This window comes from Odocoileus virginianus, unplaced genomic scaffold (genome assembly GCF_023699985.2).
Source record: "Odocoileus virginianus isolate 20LAN1187 ecotype Illinois unplaced genomic scaffold, Ovbor_1.2 Unplaced_Scaffold_2, whole genome shotgun sequence".
Taxonomy (NCBI): Eukaryota; Metazoa; Chordata; class Mammalia; order Artiodactyla; family Cervidae; genus Odocoileus; species Odocoileus virginianus.
Window position 1 is genome coordinate 6,092,726 of NW_027224264.1, and position 18,478 is coordinate 6,111,203.

The following is an 18,478-nucleotide window of genomic DNA, read 5'->3' on the forward strand; positions in this document are numbered from 1 at the left end:
TTCAAGCACAACAGAACACCAGGAGAGCAGCCTGACCTTTGTAGTAAAATTAATTTGATGCTTATAATCTAACTTAGAGTCTATAGCTTTTATTTATATGACAGAGTCACAAGACAAATTAGCAGGGATTATTAAATTCCACTTAAGCTCATCAGAGGGGAGAATTGAGGTTGATGAATTTCAGGATACTGGTGAGTTGACCAAAACATGTGGGAAAGGAAAGGAATATAGACTTCTAGGAATAAAGTGAAAGAGGCTACCCTTGGCGCACAGTAGGCACTCAGTAAGAACTGATACAGTGAATGAGGCAAGGGTAAGACAAATGTGATGCCTGACACCCAGGACGCCCCTTTCCTACCTCCCACTGATGCAACTTCAATCCCTATGAGCTTCTCACACAGGGAAGCCAGTTGCCAAGTGCCAGAGACCCCAGCATGAAGGTGAAAGGTGAGTGGGTTAATGATGGTATCAGGCATGTCAGCCTGTATTCCCCTTCCCATTTGAGCTGGTCATAGGATGTCTGGAGCAGAAGACTGCTAATGACAAATGAAGAGAGTCAAATGGATACCAACAAACTAAGAAGATGGCTAAGAGATGGCTGAGAACTTCACAGAGGAGAATTTCTATTGGGTTTCCAGAAAGTTTGTCCAATAGCAGTCCCAGCTCCAGCAGGACCCAGAAGGAGTAAGCGTTTCTGTCAACTGCACTTTAAACAAGTGTGTTATGCACAAACCTTTGACTGTTTGCTGTGGGAAATTCTAGTTGGTTTTATTTAGGCAATATAATAATGTAACTTTCTGAATCTGATGCTCTTTATCTGAACATTCATGATAATGATTCATCTCTGTTCTTCTTTCTTTACCAATGATACTTGCATTCTATTAGCAAATATAATTTTGTAGAGGATGATAAGGGAATCAAAATTATTCAATTTGTTTCCATAATAGGAACAGAAGGAATCTTTCAATGGTCTGTTTTGCATCATCGGACTGATTTCAATAAATTTTTCTTTAGTAGTCAGAGTTTGTAGCATTAGTCATCATTGTAGAGTCAGTACTAATTTAATACTACAGAGATAGCCTGGCTTTGTCTAAGTGAACCCCCTCTTATTTTTTCTCACAGGAACTGAACATTTTCCAGTCTGGAGGTTCTCCTGTATAACAGGAAGTATGATGACACTGTACCTTTCCAAGACATACTTAGCGGTAGTATGGTTCTCTAAATGGTTATCAGTACTTACATGAATAATTAACTGGGTACCTGCGATATATCCTCTGCTGGGTTGTAAGAACTTTGAGGGCAGGGTGGTACCTTATATACTGCTAAGTATGCTCTGGAATATGGCCTAGTGAATGAACAAACAGTGGAGTTTTATTTCCTTCAATTTGCTGACAGCACTGTAATGCCTGACAATAATTGTGGCTCACACTATTTATTGGTTATTTTTTTAAAGTAAAAATGCTTTCCCCAACTTTTATACAAATTTTCAAGTTCATCTTGCTAATATTTTCTAAATTAATTTCTTCTTTCACTAACTGAACTTAGCCTACATAAGAGCATTAAACTCTAATAGGGGTTCTCTGGTTAGCCGGTTGGTTCTGTCTATAAAAACGATCTCAAGTCATGGGAATAAGATCAGGGGAACTAGGGATGATACGCAAAGTATTCAAACACCAGTATGGCATGAGTAACCAAATAGAACCTCACCACTGGAATAGGGCCCAGAAAATCCCTTGTTGTGCCAGAGGTCAACCTATTATTGTTAGACTGCGGGAAGCCTGGAGGATATCAGAAGGGTCAGGCAGTCATTTAGGAGGCATCTGAACAGTGATTATCTATTAGCAGGAATGGCTGGTGATCACTTATGGGGCACCTGACAATACCTATTTACCAACTGGAACAGAAGTTTTTCAATATTTTAAAACTAGTATGACCAGCTAGTGCACACTGGCTGAATATCAGTCTGGAGTTTGTGGACCTACCTTCATTTGGGCATGCAGCATAATAAGCAGATAATCCTACCCACAGCTGCAGTCTTCTTAAGTAATCTGTTTTAATGTTCAAGGAAACCATTGTGATAAAAGTTATTCCTTATGTTAAGCCCCAATACAAAAAAAAAAACCCCTCTCTATAGAAATATTCATCTATGTCCTCTTATTCTGGTTATGATCTTTGAATCACTTTTTATGTGTTAAACATGCCTTTTTCTTATAAAGAAATTATTATTTAAAAATGCCTCTCAGTGATGTGTTGAGCTTAAAAAGAGAAAAGATCCCAACGTGTATAGTTTTTCCACCCCATGCAATGGAAGGTGAGCCAGGGAGGGGTAACTGAGCAGCAGAGACATAGAGTACGAGGCTGAATAGCTGGGCTTGCTGTCTTCTGCTTGAGTAGAGAAAGCAAAAAAAAAATTTTTAATGGCAGCAGCTGGACAACAGGGAGTTCTTTGTTCAAAACACTAGAAGCAATGGAAATAAAAGTGCCATATTTTTGTGCCCTTTAAAACCCTTTGTTGTGCTAGTCCAATATCCAGGTCTCTGGCTGGCAGATCTACTCCACTTCAACACGCAGTAGCTGCTTAGGCACCTCATTGTCATCTATCCCTACCTGCACACGTCACTGTGTCACAATGGGTAGCAATTGCTTCTCTGTGGGGATTGGCTGGATTCCAAGGCCTCAGTTTGGGGAGTCTCTGCCATTTAGCGTTAATTTCACTTTCTAGTCATGCTAATGAAATTGCTCAGAAAGTTGGATAGGATGTGTGGGAAATTGGCAAGGTGACTGATTCCTATTTCTCTTGAGGTGACGGCTGCAGCTCTACTAGATATTGTGAGTAGAAGCCAGTGGCAAATTTCCTTAGGTATAGGCTGGGTAAATGGACGAGTCAGAATCACAATTTCTGCCTGGAAGGAACGTGTTCAACATAGCCTAGTTGCAGGGGTATCAAACCTGAAATTCTTGCTTAGTCATAAAATCAAACGAGTAGGAATACATAATACAAACCAACAAAGTAGGAATTCTCACGAACGTATGTTTAAAGCAGAAGCTCAAGGGACTTCCCTGGAGGTCCAGTGGCTAAGACTCCATGCTCCTAGTGCAGGGGACCCAGGTTTGATCCCTGCTCAGGGAACTAGATCCCACATGCCACATCGAAGATTGAAGATCCTGTGTGCTGCAACTAAGACCCGGCAGAGCCAAATAAAAAAGCAAATAAATAAATTTTTTTTAAAGAAAAGAAAAGCTCAGGAATATCATGTATACTTTACTTTCTGGGACACCTCTCAGATTGCAAGTTAGACATACAAAGGAACTTGGGAGTGCACACTAATGAACAGTTTCAAATGGCATGTTGCATAGTAGCCTGGAGGCAGAGGACTGGCTACAAGTGTTTTTGAGTTCCTAGGAAATATCTCAGAAATAGCCCCTTCACTCCTCATCAACTGTACTATAAAGAGATCTCCAACAAAACAAAGCCCTTACCCTTATGTATGGGATTTCTTTGTGAATCAGTGGCTCCTTTGGGTTGGATTGATGGCTACAGAATATACATTGAAAATAATGGCTTGAGGTCCATAGATTTGAAAAGCTCTAACAAGCATGCCCAGTGGGAGAGACTGATTAGACAGTTACAGACTTCTCCAATTTTTACATGTATCCCTGCCTGCTCTTAAGTTGCATGAGCTTCCAATTTACCCAGGGATTTCACTTATGTAATAAACCAAATATTCATACATGAGTATAACCCTTATGAAACACCTGACATTTTTTCAATAAAGGAGGAGTTTTGTATGTGTCACTTGGTCTGCGCTCTGCTGAGGGCATATTGCTCTGACAGTAGAAAAACGTGCTCTTTCCAACAAGATTTACTCTCATTTCCTTTTTCTTCCCAGTCTCTCTCTAATGACTGGAAGTAGAATGAGACTTCGATTTTAGGATGATTTAGAGGTCTGTGAGTTGGCTCTTTCTTCCCTTGGTGTGTAACCAACTTCAAAGAAGCAATTGTATAACTACTAAGGAAATTAGTTCTTTTGCCAAGGGATGGAGACCTTTTGTCATAAGCCAGAATGAATAACTAAGTCCTTCTGTCTCCATCTCAAGAGGGCCTCGGGCTGAAGAGGAGTGTCTGGCTAGTGGTCTAGGTTTGCTCACGAGAGCAGCAGGCAGTCAGGTCAAGAATATTGTTTCTGTCCTTTCTGTAGGCAGAAGCACTGAAGTAGGGAGGTGAGGGTGAGTGTGGGGAAGAAAAAGGGGAAATAAGACAGTAAACAAATGAAAGAATGTAAAGTAAATACATAGCACAATGCCCGATGGGTACATCTCTATGTAGAGCTACCACTTATTGCTCAATTATCTTCCTGTGTAACTTGCTGCATTAAGCATTTTATATGCATTTTATACTTACAACCACCTTATGAGGCAGGTATTATTATGATTCTCATTTTATGAAAATGCTGGGAAAGATTGAAGGCAGGAGGAGAAGGGGATGACAGAGGGTGAGATGGTTGGATGGCATCACCGACTCAATGGACATGAGTTTGAGCAAGCTCTGGGAGATGGTGAAGAACAGGGAAACCTGGCATGCTGCAGTTCATGGGGTCGCAAAAAGTCAGACATGACTGAGCACTGAACCGCAACAACAGGTGTTAGGCATTACATTTGGCACATTACTTTTCTGGCTCACCCAATATTTGGTACATTACTTATGCCTAATCCTCACAACACTCTTGAGTTGCAGGTATGATTATCTCCATTTACAGTTGAAAAGATGGTGGTTCAAAAAAAATTAAGCAACTTGCCCAAGATCACACAGGGAGGAAATGGCAGAGTGAGGATGCTAATCCACACTTGACTCCCAAGTCCATGTTTTTGTCTTTTAATAAGCAAATTCCCTAGTGATGCTGAGGCTGCTGGTACATGGAACTCATTTTATTCATTTATTTTTTGGCTGTGCTGGGTCTTTGTTGTTGCATGTGGGCTTTCTCTAGTTGTCTTGAGTAGGCGCTACTCTTCATTGCGATGTGTGGGTTCAGTAGTTGTGGCTCCTGGGCTCTAGAGCAAGGGCTCAGTAGTTGCAGGGAATGGGCCTAATTGCTCTGCAGCGTGTGGGGTCTTCCCAGAGCAGGGATTGAATCAGCATTGGCAGGCGGATTCCTATCTACTGCTCCACCAGGGAAGTCTGAAAGCCCATACTTTTAAGCACTGAACTCTGCCATCTCTACTGCAATCTGCTATATGTTAGACATTAAGTAGATGTTTGTCCCCATCCCAGTCGGTACAGAGAAGGTAGGTGGAGAACAAAGAGTTGAAGGTAACCTGAATTTAGCAATCAGAGAAGGAGAGGTTGAGCAGTGGAGATAGAGCTATAGCTGCTATTTTCACGTGGGCTGGTGTTACACAAGATGTGGGGAGAGGCGATAAAGGTAACTGATTTCTTTTTTTTTAATCCAATTTTATTTTTTGCCATTTAAAAAATTTATTTTAATTGGAGGCTAATTACTTTACAATATTTTAGTGGTTTTGCCATACATTGACATGAATCAGCCATGGGTGTACATGTGTTCCCCATCCTGAACCCCCTCCCACCTCCCTCCCCATCCCATCCCTCTGGGTCATCCCAGTGCACCAGCCCTGAGCACCCTGTCTCATGCATCCAACCTGGACTGGCAATCTATTTCACATATGATAATATACATGTTTCAGTGCTATTCTCTCAAATCATCCCACCCTCGCCTTCTCCCACAGAGTCCAAAAGTCTGTTCTTTACATCTGTGTCTCTTTTGCTGTCTTGCATATAGGGTCATCGTTACCATCTTTCTAAATTCCATATATATGCGTTAGTATACTGTATTGGTGTTTTTCTTTCTGGCTTACTTTGCTCTATATAATAGGCTCCAGTTTCATCCACCTCATTAGAACTGACTCAAATGCATTCTTTTTAATAGCTGAGTAATATTCCATTGTGTATATGTACCACAGCTTTCTTATCCATTCATCTGCTGATGGACATCTAGGTTGCTTCCATGTCCTGGCTATTGTAAACAGTGCTGCGATGAACATTGGGGTACACGTGTCTCTTTCAATTCTGGTTTCCTCGGTGTATGCCCAGCAGTGGGATTGCTGGGTCATATGGCAGTTCTATTTCCAGGTTTCTAAGGAATCTCCACACTGTTCTCCATAGTGGATGTACTAGTTTGCATTTCTACCAACAGTGTAAGAGGATTCTTTTTCTCCACACCCTCTCCAGCATTTATTGTTTGTAGACTTTTTTGATAGCAGCCATTCTGACCAGCATGAGAAGGTAACTGATTTCTATCTCCTCATCCCAAATTGTAAGAAGAAGAGAGACCATTCAGCATAGGAACTGGGGCTAGGAACAGTGTAAGAGAGTTACTACTATCTGAGCTAGGTTGGTGTGCCAGTTATTGATTCATTGCCTCTTAGCTTCAAATTCACCCTTTATGGTTCTGGGCCCTTTATATACTTTACCTTTGCCAGCTAGCACAGTGTTAAGCTTTGTCAGTAGGGGGCACAGGAGAGGCATTTTGGCAGGAAGGAGCCTTCTGTCCTGGCTGCAGGGGGCTGGTGTGCTCACTTGGCAGGCTCCTGCCTTGTAGCCCCCCAGCATCCCCAGTGCCTGTCTCTAGCAGCACACACAGCTTTCCTAGCACTACATTTCCAGTCTGTAGCTTTTCCGGCATGTAGTTTCTGTAGTACATTCTAATCAGCAGCACACAGCAACTTGGCCCAGTACCCCTCCCTCAGGCAGTTTTGAAGTGAAGTGCCTATTCTGAGATACCTCTCTGTGAACAGTGCTCCCTGGCACTGTAGAGGGTAGATTTTCCAAAAGTTCCACGGGGCAGATTTCTAGAAAGTTCCAGGAGTCAGAATTCTACCAAGTTCTGCCACCATAGCCCCACAGCCATTCTCTGCTCTCCACTGAACCACAACTGTGCCTTCTCCTACAAGGTCTGGATCAATCCCTTTGGAAAGGGTTGTCCCTTGGGTGCTCTAATTCAGTCATAGGGTGTAGTGGCTGCTCCTAATATTTGCTACTCCTACATTCTTTACAGTTCTCTTTACTTCTTACTAGCCAATCCCCTATTATTGTTAATACTTACAGTAAACCTCCTCTGTTTAAATTACTGTGTGGTTTCTCTCTCCTAATTTTTCCCAGACTGATACAGTTCACTCCTCCCTAGATAACAAAGTAAGGTGATTCCTTGGGCAAGGGATGCTTCTAGGAGGGAAGTGAAGATAGGGAGGATGACTTTTTCCCTCAGAGACAACTTCTAAAGAGAAAAGAATGTCTTATTTTTTCAGGAGGCAGGAGATGACTTCTTGGTCTTGCTTTCCAGTACAAGAAAATGAATTAGAATGCCTGTGGCCTCTCAACTGCTAGAATTCTCTCAAAGAGGAGGAAAGAATCTGCCAGATAGGAAAGGCAATTGGAATCTTGAAGACTGCTTAGGCAATGAGACTCAAAGGGCTTAGGATCATTCCTAGTTCAAACTGTAGTTGAAGGTCTAAAGCTCAAGTGCTACAAGGGATAAGGGGGTATTTGTAATAACAACCTCAGATTGACCACCCTCTTTAAGAAAACAATGAATATTAAACTCAAAATCTCTATTATTGCCCACAGAACCCCTCTTCAAAACTCAAGGTTGTCTTCTGGAGATAAAATATTTTCCTTTTCCCCTCCCCTGGCTCTCCCATGGATACATTTATAGCCATTTTCAGACAGCTTAAAATGTCATGAATTTTGGAAAAACTTCTGAAACCAGGATAGAAGTTAGGTGTTCGGGGTTGGTGTGTCAGGATATTTTCCAAGAGCCATGAGAAGGAATGGTCTTCACCAGTGACAGAATACCATCATAATTTTTATATTACTCATGGATTTGTGCAGCTGAGTTCTTTCTGAAGTTTAATAAAGCATTTTTCCAAAACATGTGTTGTTAATTAACGACTACCTTTCTCTACTGTTGTTCTCTTTATGCCTTTGTGCTTCCCCACTCCTCCAAATAGCTCAAACTACAATATTGCTTCCCCAAAGCTCAATGAATGCAAAATGGAAAGCAACTAGGAGAAAATAAGGAAATGTGAATTTCAAGGTCTGATAATCAACAAAAATGTTCCCTTTACATGATACAAGGTCATCTTTGGAGAATTTAGAAAGCGCTGGCCAAGATCAAATTTAGAGACACTAAAAGCATCCTAGCTAATCAGCCAGCCTGCTCAATTGCTAGGAAGTTTTCCATACACACTTCTCATGTGTTTGAGGCCTCACAGCAATAACAACTGCATTTGGAGCCATGCTGCTAAGTCACTTCAGTCGTGTCCAACTCTGTGCGACCCCATAGACAGCAGCCCACCAGACTCCCCCGTCCCTGGGATTCTCCAGGCAAGAACACTGGAGTGGGTTGCCATTTCCTTCTCCAATGCATGAAAGTGAAAAGTGAAAGTGAAGTCTCTCAGTTGTGTCCGACTCTTCGTGACCCCATGGACGGCAGCCCACCAGGCTCCTCCGTCCATGGGATTTTCCAGGCAAGAGTACTGGGGTGGGGTGCCATTGCCTTCTCCAATTTGGAGCCATAGCAGCTTTCAGTAAAGATTGTTTAACCAGAGTGGTCGTTGAGGGGCTTCCAGGTGGTTTTCTTGATCATCCAGGGCACCAATAGGTTCATGTTTGGATGAAGATCCCAAGCAACATGGGTAAAAGAGGCAAGTTTGCATAATTTTACACAGTACGATTCTCCTGCTAGTAAACTAACAAACTGAAGTTTCAGAAAATCCATCCAACTCTAGTCTCTACTTCCCTCCCTCTATTTGCTCTTTCTAATCTTGACCCTGGCCCAAGTCCCTGCAAATCTTCACGAGCCTTTCCTCTTTTCCCCCACATGTAAACACACACATACAGACAGAGGGATCACACAGCCAAGATGGAATAGAGAAAGGAGCATTGTCTCAGAGGAGTTTGATGGTTTATATTGTAGCAGCTGGTAAGGACAGGTGGAATTGGTGAGATGTAGCGGCTGTTGCCCCAATTAGAATTTCTTCCTCAAGAATGGGAAGGTCATTTGAGAAGGTTTATAACCACTACAAACTTATCACTTTCCAAACAGTAATAAGACTTTTTCTGTTCTCATTATAATGATTATAGATTAGAGTATTGGTTCTTACCCAGGATGGTTGGATGGTCTGCCACATGAAGAATTGGTATCCAGAGAAGGGGTAGCCTAGTTGTTAAGAAAGGCTTTAGAATCAAAACCTGGTTTGACTCTCAGATTCACCACTAACCATGAGCAAGGTACTTAACTTCTCTGAAGTTTTTCTCTGAAGAACTTCTCTGAAGTTCTCTGAGTTTTCTCATCAGCAAAATGGTAATAATAGTATGTGCATTATAGGATGTTGTGAGGAATAAATAAAATAAGGTATGTAAAGGTTCTAGCACATAGAGAACACTCCATGTACATTAGCTACTATGATTTCTATAGTATTATTTACTAAAAAGCACATTTATTTATTCTTGGCTGTCTTGTTCTGTTTAATCACTTTAGGGAATGAGGATAGAGGTAACATTGTCACATGTAAAAAAGATGTGTCCCACACAAATATTCATAATTTATTTTTGAAAAAAGTACAAAACCAATTCAATGATTTTCAACAAGTGCTGTTCATGCAATTGGACATCTGAAGACAAAAAGAAAAGAAGAGAGAGAGAAAGAAAGGAAAGAAGGAAGGAAGAAACTTGATCTAAGTCATACATCTTATACAAAAATTAACAAGATGAAACATAGACTTAAATATTAAATGTAAAACTTTAGGAGAAAAACAGGGAAATCTTTGGGATCTAGTGAGCTCTTAACCTTGACACCAAAAACATGACCCATGAAGAGAAAAATTGATAAAGTAGATTTCACCAAAACTAAAACTTTATCTGTGAAAGACCCTGTTAAGAAGATGAAAGGCATGCTGAGGGGTGGTAGAAAATATCTGCAAACCACAGATTTAACAAAGGACAGGTATCCAGAGTATATAAAAAGCTGTTAAAACTCAATAGAAAAACAACGAAAAACAAAATGATACAATCAGAAACTAGGCAAACGGTACAAAGAGATTTTTCACCAAAGATGATATATAAGTAGCAAATATCCACAGGAAAAGATGTTCAAGGTCATTAACCACTAGTGGTGGTGGTTGGTGGTGTAGTCACTCAGTCGTGTCCAACTCTCTGCAACCCCATGGACTGTAGCCCACCAGGCCCCTCTGTCCATGGGATTCTCCAGGCAAGAATACTGGAGTGGGTTGCCATTTCCTTCTCCAGGGGATCTTACTGACCCAGGGATTGAACCTGGGTCTCCTGCACTGCAGGAGGATTCTTTACCCACTGAGCCACCAGGGAAGCAAAGTAACCATTAACCACTAGGGAAATGCAAATTCAAATCACAAGAGACTACTACACACCTTCAGAATGACGAAAAGAATAAAAAATTGGCTACGTCAAATGCTGGTGAGGACGTAAAGAGAGCAAATCACTCATATGTTGCTGGTGGTAATGTTAAAATGGTATAGTCATTTTGGAAAAGTTTGTCATTTTCTTTAAAAAGTTAAATATTCACCTAGCAAATAACTCAGCAATTGTACTCTAGACATTCATCCCTGAGAAATGAAGACTTATGTTCACACAAAATCATGTAATAAATGTGTATAGTAGCTTCATTCGTAATAGCAAAAACAACTGGAAAAATAAGACATTGTCAACCGGTCAGTGTTAAGCTATGGCACATCCATACAGTGGAATACTACACAAGCAACTACTGATACATACCTTTATTTGAATGATTTTCAAGGGAATTATGCTGAGTGAAATAAAAGCCAATTCAGAAAGATTACACACTGCACACTTCCAGTTATATGATATTCTTGAAATGCTAAAAATTATAGAAATGGATAACATATTAGTGGTGGTTGTGGCAGGAGGGAGATAGGGTAACATGAAGGATCATGTGGTGATGGAACTGTTCTGCATTTTTATTGAACCAATGTCAATATCCTGATTGTGCTACAGTGTTACAAGATGTTACCGGGTGAAGGTTTCATCAGTTCAGTCCAGTCGCTCAGTCGTGTCCGACTCTTTGTGACCCCATGAATCGCAGCACGCCAGGCCTCCCTGTCCATCACTAACTCCCGGAGTTTACTCAAACCCATGTCCATCAAGTCAGTGATGCCATCCAGCCATCTCATCCTCTGTCGTCCCCTTCTCCTCCTGCCCCCAATCCCTCCCAGCATCAGGGTCTTTTCCAATGAATCAACTCTTTGCATGAAGAGGCCAAAGTACTGGAGTTGTATAGGATCTCTGTATTATTTCTTACAAATAGCAAGTGAATGTTCAATCATCACAAAATAAAAAAGTTTAAATTTTAAAAAAGGAAGGAAAAAAAAGATGTGGATACAAGAAGCAGAGTAGATCATGTTGTTTCTAATGCTGTTCAGCTATGTATCCCAGGTTATAGAAGGGTTTCCAGCTTGGCAGGCTTATCCAAGGTACTGCAGACGTTCCCTCAGTGTAGGAAAGCAAGGCAGGCTTTTCAGGCATACATAGTACTTGCTCCTCTCACTGGGATATTAGTTATTGCTCTCACAATTAATGAAGGTTAGAAAGCTCTGGGTTAGAAACAGTGAAGTTCCTGAAAGTCCTCCAAACAGCTCTGTTGCTGGTACCCAGATTGCTACTGAAGAAGCCTCCTTTGAGATCATTTAAGCAGAGGGGATCTCAGAGGAAATAGTATACTTTTGGCTGGCCTCTGAAGAAGAAAGACAAGGGAGGGTAGTCATAGGACGGCTCTCTTCTTGAAGACAATGTACAGAAAAGACTGAGGATCACAGGCCTGACAAGGAAAAAAGCAGAAGTTTCTCTGCCTCCCTGTGTCTGGGTAATTGGACATTTCTTTACCTATCATGGATGGCACATAGTACTTCAGGCAACCTGGAAGAAAAGTGTTGGGTAAAGACCAGCTGAGGGTTGACATCTCATTTTTAAAGGCTAACTGTTCACACTTGAGTGGTGGTGCAGAATATTAAAGCCCAGTCTTCTTTTCTGTCTGGATGACAGACCACCACAGGCAGAATGCATTTCTACCACTGACTGAGTATTTTCAAATAGACACAATAGTCTTTCTTGCTGCTTTCTTCTTTTCTGTGATGTCATTAAACTATTCAATTTGATTAACACTGACTTTTATGCTTCCCTGCACACTGGTTCCCTGTTTACCAAATCCCTTGAAAAGTGCCCAGCCCAGGTGGTCTACCTACAATCAGCAGAGTTCCCTGGGTTCAGACATGTCTCCAGGAAGTCTGAATTAAGGCCTTTGAAGGTGAACAAAGAACCCCATTCATGTGAATGCCTGCTGCGGCAATTGGGATGTGCTTGTCTCACAGGAGCTGGCCAGGGATAGCGCCACCTCTGTGCCCATTTCTCGTCTCCCTTAATCATGCTCCAGGGGCAGAGAGGAGCTTCTTGGGCCTCTGAGCACATTGTGTGTTCTGCCCATTTCCTCAGGGCATAGTGCCTTCCTGCCTTTCTCACCTTCTCTTCTTACTGCCAGCTCTATTATCTCCATCAGAAATTTGATCCTGCTACAAGTGATGTGGGGCTTTTTTAGGTCTACTTTTTTTTTTTTTAAATAGAGACTTCCAGTTTCCTTTGGGCCATTATGTTCTCCTGAAGCAATGCTTTGCCCTCAGTCATTAATATTTAATGTGACTAGAAGCTTTCACAAAAACCTATTGAGATGCACATGTTTTAAGTGGCAAAGCTGTTATTTAATGATCTCAGGTGGGTACACTAATTCAACCTACCCGTGAGGGAAGGTGACCTCCTAGTCCCTATGGCTCTGTGTCTACATTAATATAATTGAAATCTCTTGCCATTTATGGAAACATCCATTCACCCTAGAAGGGGCTGTAGGATTTTTTCAGACATCATAAAGGTAACTTATGATGTCTGAAAAATTGGAAAAGAATATTAAAAAAATACAAGTGTGAAAAGATGTACATATGATGAATGTCTGTTACAGCATTGCTATAAGAAGAAAATAAATCAGAAACAACCCAACAGTCCAATAGGAGAGGATTGGTTAAATAAATTAAATGATATCTTTATAAATGGAATACTCTGTAGCCAGTAGGAGTAATGATGTAGATCTATGTTTACTGGCATGAAAAGATACCAAGATATGTTAATAGGTGAAAAAAATCAGGCTACAAAACAGTATATACAATATGTTTCAATTGCTTTTATTAAGAAAACTGACACATTGGCCATAAAGCCAGAAAGGGTATATGCCAAAATGTTAATAGGTGTTCTCTCTGGGGGTTGTGATTTTCACCTCTTTACTGTGTGAACTTTTCAAAAGCATACATGGCAAAATTATTTTGTTTAAAAAGTATTATGGGATTGTAGCTATACAACTTACAAATTGTTTTCACTTGACATTGTAATTCAAGCAACTTTTATGTTTCCATTTAAGCCCCAGTTTTTAATCTAGAGCAGAGGCTGGCAAGCTTCTCTAAAGGGCCAGATCGTAAATATTTCAGGCTTTGTGGCCCATGTAGCCTCTGCCACACTACTCCACTCTGCACGTGTAGTGCTGAAGCAGTCAGAGACAATACATAAACAACTGGCATGGCTATGTTCCCCTAAAATTTTATTTAAGAAACATGCAGTTGGCTGGATTTCACCTACAGGCTAGAGTTTACTGAACTCTGCTCTGGAGTGCAGGAGAGAGGAGGCTCAAGTCCCATGTGCCTTGAGAATTAATCTTATTTCCTCTGTTCTCCTGGGTCAATGCAGGTTATACTACTAGTTGCTGCTCTCCAAAGTTGAGACCAAGGTGGCTTGGAGACATCGCTGGAACTTCCTATTTTTTGCTTCTTGGTTTGAGGATGTTCCCACTCCATACTTGGGACATGCTTTATATAGGGTCACCCAGCCCACCAAAGTGAACCTTAGACCTGCCACAGATAAAGCCATGGCTACAGAAGTCCCTTAAGTGATTCAAAAGGGCTGAAGAATCCACAGTTGCCAAGTGAGTGACTTTAGCTAGACCCAGAAAGCCCTAGAGAATCAGTGCTTCCTATAGCTTGCCAGTATTAACACACTCCATAAAGCAGTTTTCTGAGGAGATGGGTTATCATAGTCTGTCAACAGGAAAGCTTTTAAAGAGTCTTCAAATGTTCAACAACACCCTAATTTAGGAGTCTAAAAGACTTACATAGCTGAGGCAAAATACACATGGGAAAAAAAGGGAAGTTTTAGCTAAAGATAGGCAGCCACTCCTAGTTACAGACAGCATCCTGATTCTCAGCAGAACAGTGGAACAGGGTTAACTATGTGGATTTAGTTCACATATTTGCCTTAAGTTACAATCAATGTTGCAGATTCGTAAAGCAGTTTCCTTGACATATCAAATCTATAAAAAATATTTTCTACTTCTTTTCGCTTCCAAGTAAGAGGGATTAGATTATTGCTTGCACACACACACACACACACACCATGAAATGCCTTCAAATTACATAGCCTTCAGATCACCCCAATCCTGTTACCTAAAGTATTATTCAATTACACTTACTGATCTGACCACTCAAAAGGGATCACCCAGGAATAGAAGGTATTAGGTACAGGATCCAGGGAACCAGAGCCAGATACTAGGATTCCGGGTTACAGCAGACCTAGACATTTTGAATTCCTCATCTGGGAAAATCTGACATAGCACCAAATATTAAAGATAGAATCTCTGTAGGCAGCCCAGAGCACTTGTCAAGCAGCCCCCTACAATACTCAGAAGAGTGGCCAGTTGGCTAAGCTGGGCAATGGGAAAAGGAAGCTGGAAAATGTCTCCAAGACAACCCAGAAAATTTGATGGATAGCATTTCAAAGGTTTAGGAGGAAGTAGGGGATGGAGTCAGGATGTGTGATCTAAGGGCAAAGGGCAGACCAGAGAGGGAGCATGCTGCTGGTACTGTGGTTTCCATTTGACAGAAGCAGGTTAAGTGACTTGTTCAAGGTCCCCAACAATTATCTTGAAATCAAATTCACCCTCTCAGTTTCTGCTCTGATTTCTATCCCACCATATCACCCAGATGCTCACGAAGCTGGGGCCTATTCATTTGTCTGAAGATTTAAACAACTTGGAAAAAATGTGTAGTATGTAGATGGGAAATAGTTGCTTGACTCCTCTGTGGAGATGACAGAAGTTTTAAGGCATGGAAAATGATTTCCCTAAAAATGGTAAGTGCCTGATTTGGAACAAATTGGGATGGGGCATTCCAGCTATTCCTGGCTAATAGACTAGAGGCAGCTTTTCCAATTGAGAGAATGACACTAAAATTGCTATCATGGCTTAAAAAGTTGCTCAAGTTTAATTTAAATAAATGGATGTAGAGGAAAGTACGGTGAACAAAAAGTATGATAACTTGGAAAAACTTGGCTTCTAATGTCATCTGTCACTAAGTTTACTGTGTGATCTTGAATAAGTTACTCCCTCTCTCTGGATGTTAGTTTCCTTACCTGTGAAATGAGGCAGTTGGACTCCACAATCCCTAAAGTTTCTTCCACCTCTCACATTTTATGATCCTGTAATTCCTGGTGGATTTTCTCTCCTGACATTTATTTGCAAGGGCCATTCTGCCATCCACACAATTTAAGTTTTTTGTAAATCACAGATGGTCTTAAATAAAATCTCCCCCTTGAAGAGGGGAAAAGAACAGGATGTTTGTGCTGAAATGGCTCATGTCAGGTATGACCTTTTTAATTCAGAGCAACTCTCTAGTGGTTCATTAACTCACCCCATGGGCAGCACAGCAAGCAAATACTGTTACAAAAGGCCCCAATGGTGCAACCAGAGAGAGCTGCCCCATTACCTAGTGAAAACAAAGTGGTTTCTTCTCTATGCCCACACTGGTCAATTTTTAGATCAGGAACATATGATTTTATCACTGAAGGAATCCTGGCCAACTCACAGAAACCCCGTGCCAACTCTAATACTTGCTTTTAGGACTAAGATGGAGTCCTTTCCACAGGAAGTAATGGAATTACTTCTAAATAATTGATAACTGTGGCTCTCTTTCCCAGATAATTAAAAATGCTTAGAAAATATAATATTCTAACAGCCCAGTTCTCATTTACTTTTTTTTAACAACCCACTAAGGTGGGGGAAAATATTAGTAAGCATTAGTAACCCCATTTACTAGATAAGGAAACTAGGGCTCAGAGAAGTTAAGGACATGCCCCAGGTCGCATAGTAAGTGTCAGAGCTGACAGTAAAACTTACATGTTAACTGGTTCAGTTAACTCACCAATACACTTTTTCAACTGTCCTGTTATACTAATTGTAAGGTGTTGTCAGGAGTACAAGTTAAAGATAAGAGATTTTAGTACTGTGTCTAGATACTGCAAAGTACTTTAACCCTCATTTGAAGACTTGCGGCATAGGTTTCATTTCTCATAATGGGAAGAGGACTAGGAGAACTCTTGAGAAAATACATATTACACAATGAATTCAATTGATCATATATATCTACTAGAGCCAAAGCAAACATTTTTTGGACATCTATAAAACTGACCCTTGTGCAAGGGGATATGGAGATACATAAACATACAAAACATGATTCCTGACCTCAAAGAGAGTCATAAACACTAAATAGTGTATAATAAAATACTAAATGTTGGCGTTGCAATGAGGGCTGTAGGGGTATGGGGAGGGGAGAATGTGGTGAGGAAAAGCTTCATGGAAGAAATGGAATTTAAACAATGGGTACAATTTCACTGGCAGAGAGGAGGAAGAAGTAAAAAGGCAAGTGAAGTGTGTGGGAAGGGAATGGCATGAGCTAAATCAAAGGGGTAAGCAACCATGAGATTGGAGATCTGTGAGGATACCAATGTGAGTAGAGAGCAGTGGGGCAGTCGCTGGTAAATCTACAACTCATCCTAAGTGTTTGGGCACAGGGTTGTTCACCTTTTACAGCATTCAATTCGCTCATGAATAAAATGGTACTGAAGACAGTGGCAGGTATAATGACAGAATGACAGGTAGACACAATGATGGTTAAGAGCATTGGTTCTGAAGTCAGACAGACTTGGGTTTGAGTCCCAGAATTAGCACTAACTTCCCTGTATTACTTTGGGTTAATTGATTAACCTCTTGGAGCTTAGTTTCCTTTTCTGTCAAATGGGGCTACAATGTAGAGCCTATGATATAACACTCATCATGCACTCAGCTAAGTGCTGACGCATGGTAAGCACTGTTAAATGGGAACTATAATAAAGGTGGTGTATTGGACGAGACTTCATTTTCATACCTTTGCTAAGTTTTTTCATACGGTTAAGTTAAAAATTACAAAGTGTTTTTGGTCGAAACACTTGTTTAATTTTTTATTCAAATTTTGATTTAAAAACCATGATGATCATGGTAGTGGGAACAGAGTGGGAGATGGTGATGAATAGGAAAGTTAAGATCAGCTCCTTCAGGAACTCCATGGTTGGTTTGAGAAGACTGCCCTGTGAGGAATACGTATGCCTTCTAAGGAGAAGGAACCAGAGGAATCAGTGCAAGGGCACTTAGCCAACTGCTGGCAAGAGTGTTCCAAGCTTGCAAACTGCTCATCCTTATCTCCATTCAATACTCATCTATTTGACACTCTGGGCTCTTCTCATTTCCTCTAATGTGCATTTCTCAAAGGTCTGGTATGCTAGGCACAGTAGCCTTCCCTCATAGACTTTCTGAGAGATGGGAATTTTGGATCCTAATTTTGTCCTGGAGGCTCTGGGTTATAATTACTTTCTAATAAGGGGTCAGGGACATCTAAGTGAAGGGTCAGATTCACTGAGCAGCAGCCTGAGAAACTCTGCATGTGTGCTCCGTGGAGTCCGACTCTTTGCAACCCCAGGGATAGTAACCCGCCAGGCTCCTCTGTCCATGGGATTCTCCAGGCAAGAATACTGGAGTGGGCTGCCATTTCCTACTCCAGGGAATCTTCCCAACTCAGGGATCGAACCCACATCTCCTGCTTGGCAGGCGGGTACTTTACCACTGAGCTACCTGTGAAGCCTTGAGAGACTCTAGGGAAGTAAATTCCTGGCTTGAGTCAAGCGGGAAGAAATAACAGGTGCCAACATGATAAGCAATAGAATTCCAGAAAAGAGCAACTGTTACCTGAGCCTGGAAGGTCATGAATGAAGAGCACATTTTCAAAATAGGAGCCCAGGGACATTGTTGTAATTACCAACCAATGAGCCTCCCCTTAGTACCAGGAAAACAGATGGATACACTAATTAAAGGGGGATAGAGAGGGAGAGACAGAGAACAATATAATATTTAAATATGAGGAACTCAAGAGAGTCAAGCTAGTTCTGTTTCTGATAAAGAAAATCAGCCTTTTAACTCCAGGTAGCTTTAACCACGGCCCCCTCTCCTGCAGAAAC

At 41.2% G+C, this 18,478-nt stretch overlaps 1 protein-coding gene across 12 annotated transcripts in view; it reads right to left on the minus strand.

Annotated features, from left to right (window-relative positions):
- The window catches only part of ENOX2 (ecto-NOX disulfide-thiol exchanger 2), a 303,381-nt gene that overhangs the window by 106,576 nt on the left and 178,327 nt on the right, over window positions 1–18,478 (minus strand). The window contains exon 1 of one of the 12 annotated variants that reach the window (XM_070462303.1): window positions 10,826–10,847. The exons of the other annotated variants lie outside the window; for them this stretch is intronic. The gene's annotated coding sequence lies outside the window, so the exon portion shown is untranslated. Of the gene's footprint in view, window positions 1–10,825; window positions 10,848–18,478 lie in introns of those variants that run through there. 12 annotated transcript variants of the gene reach the window in all.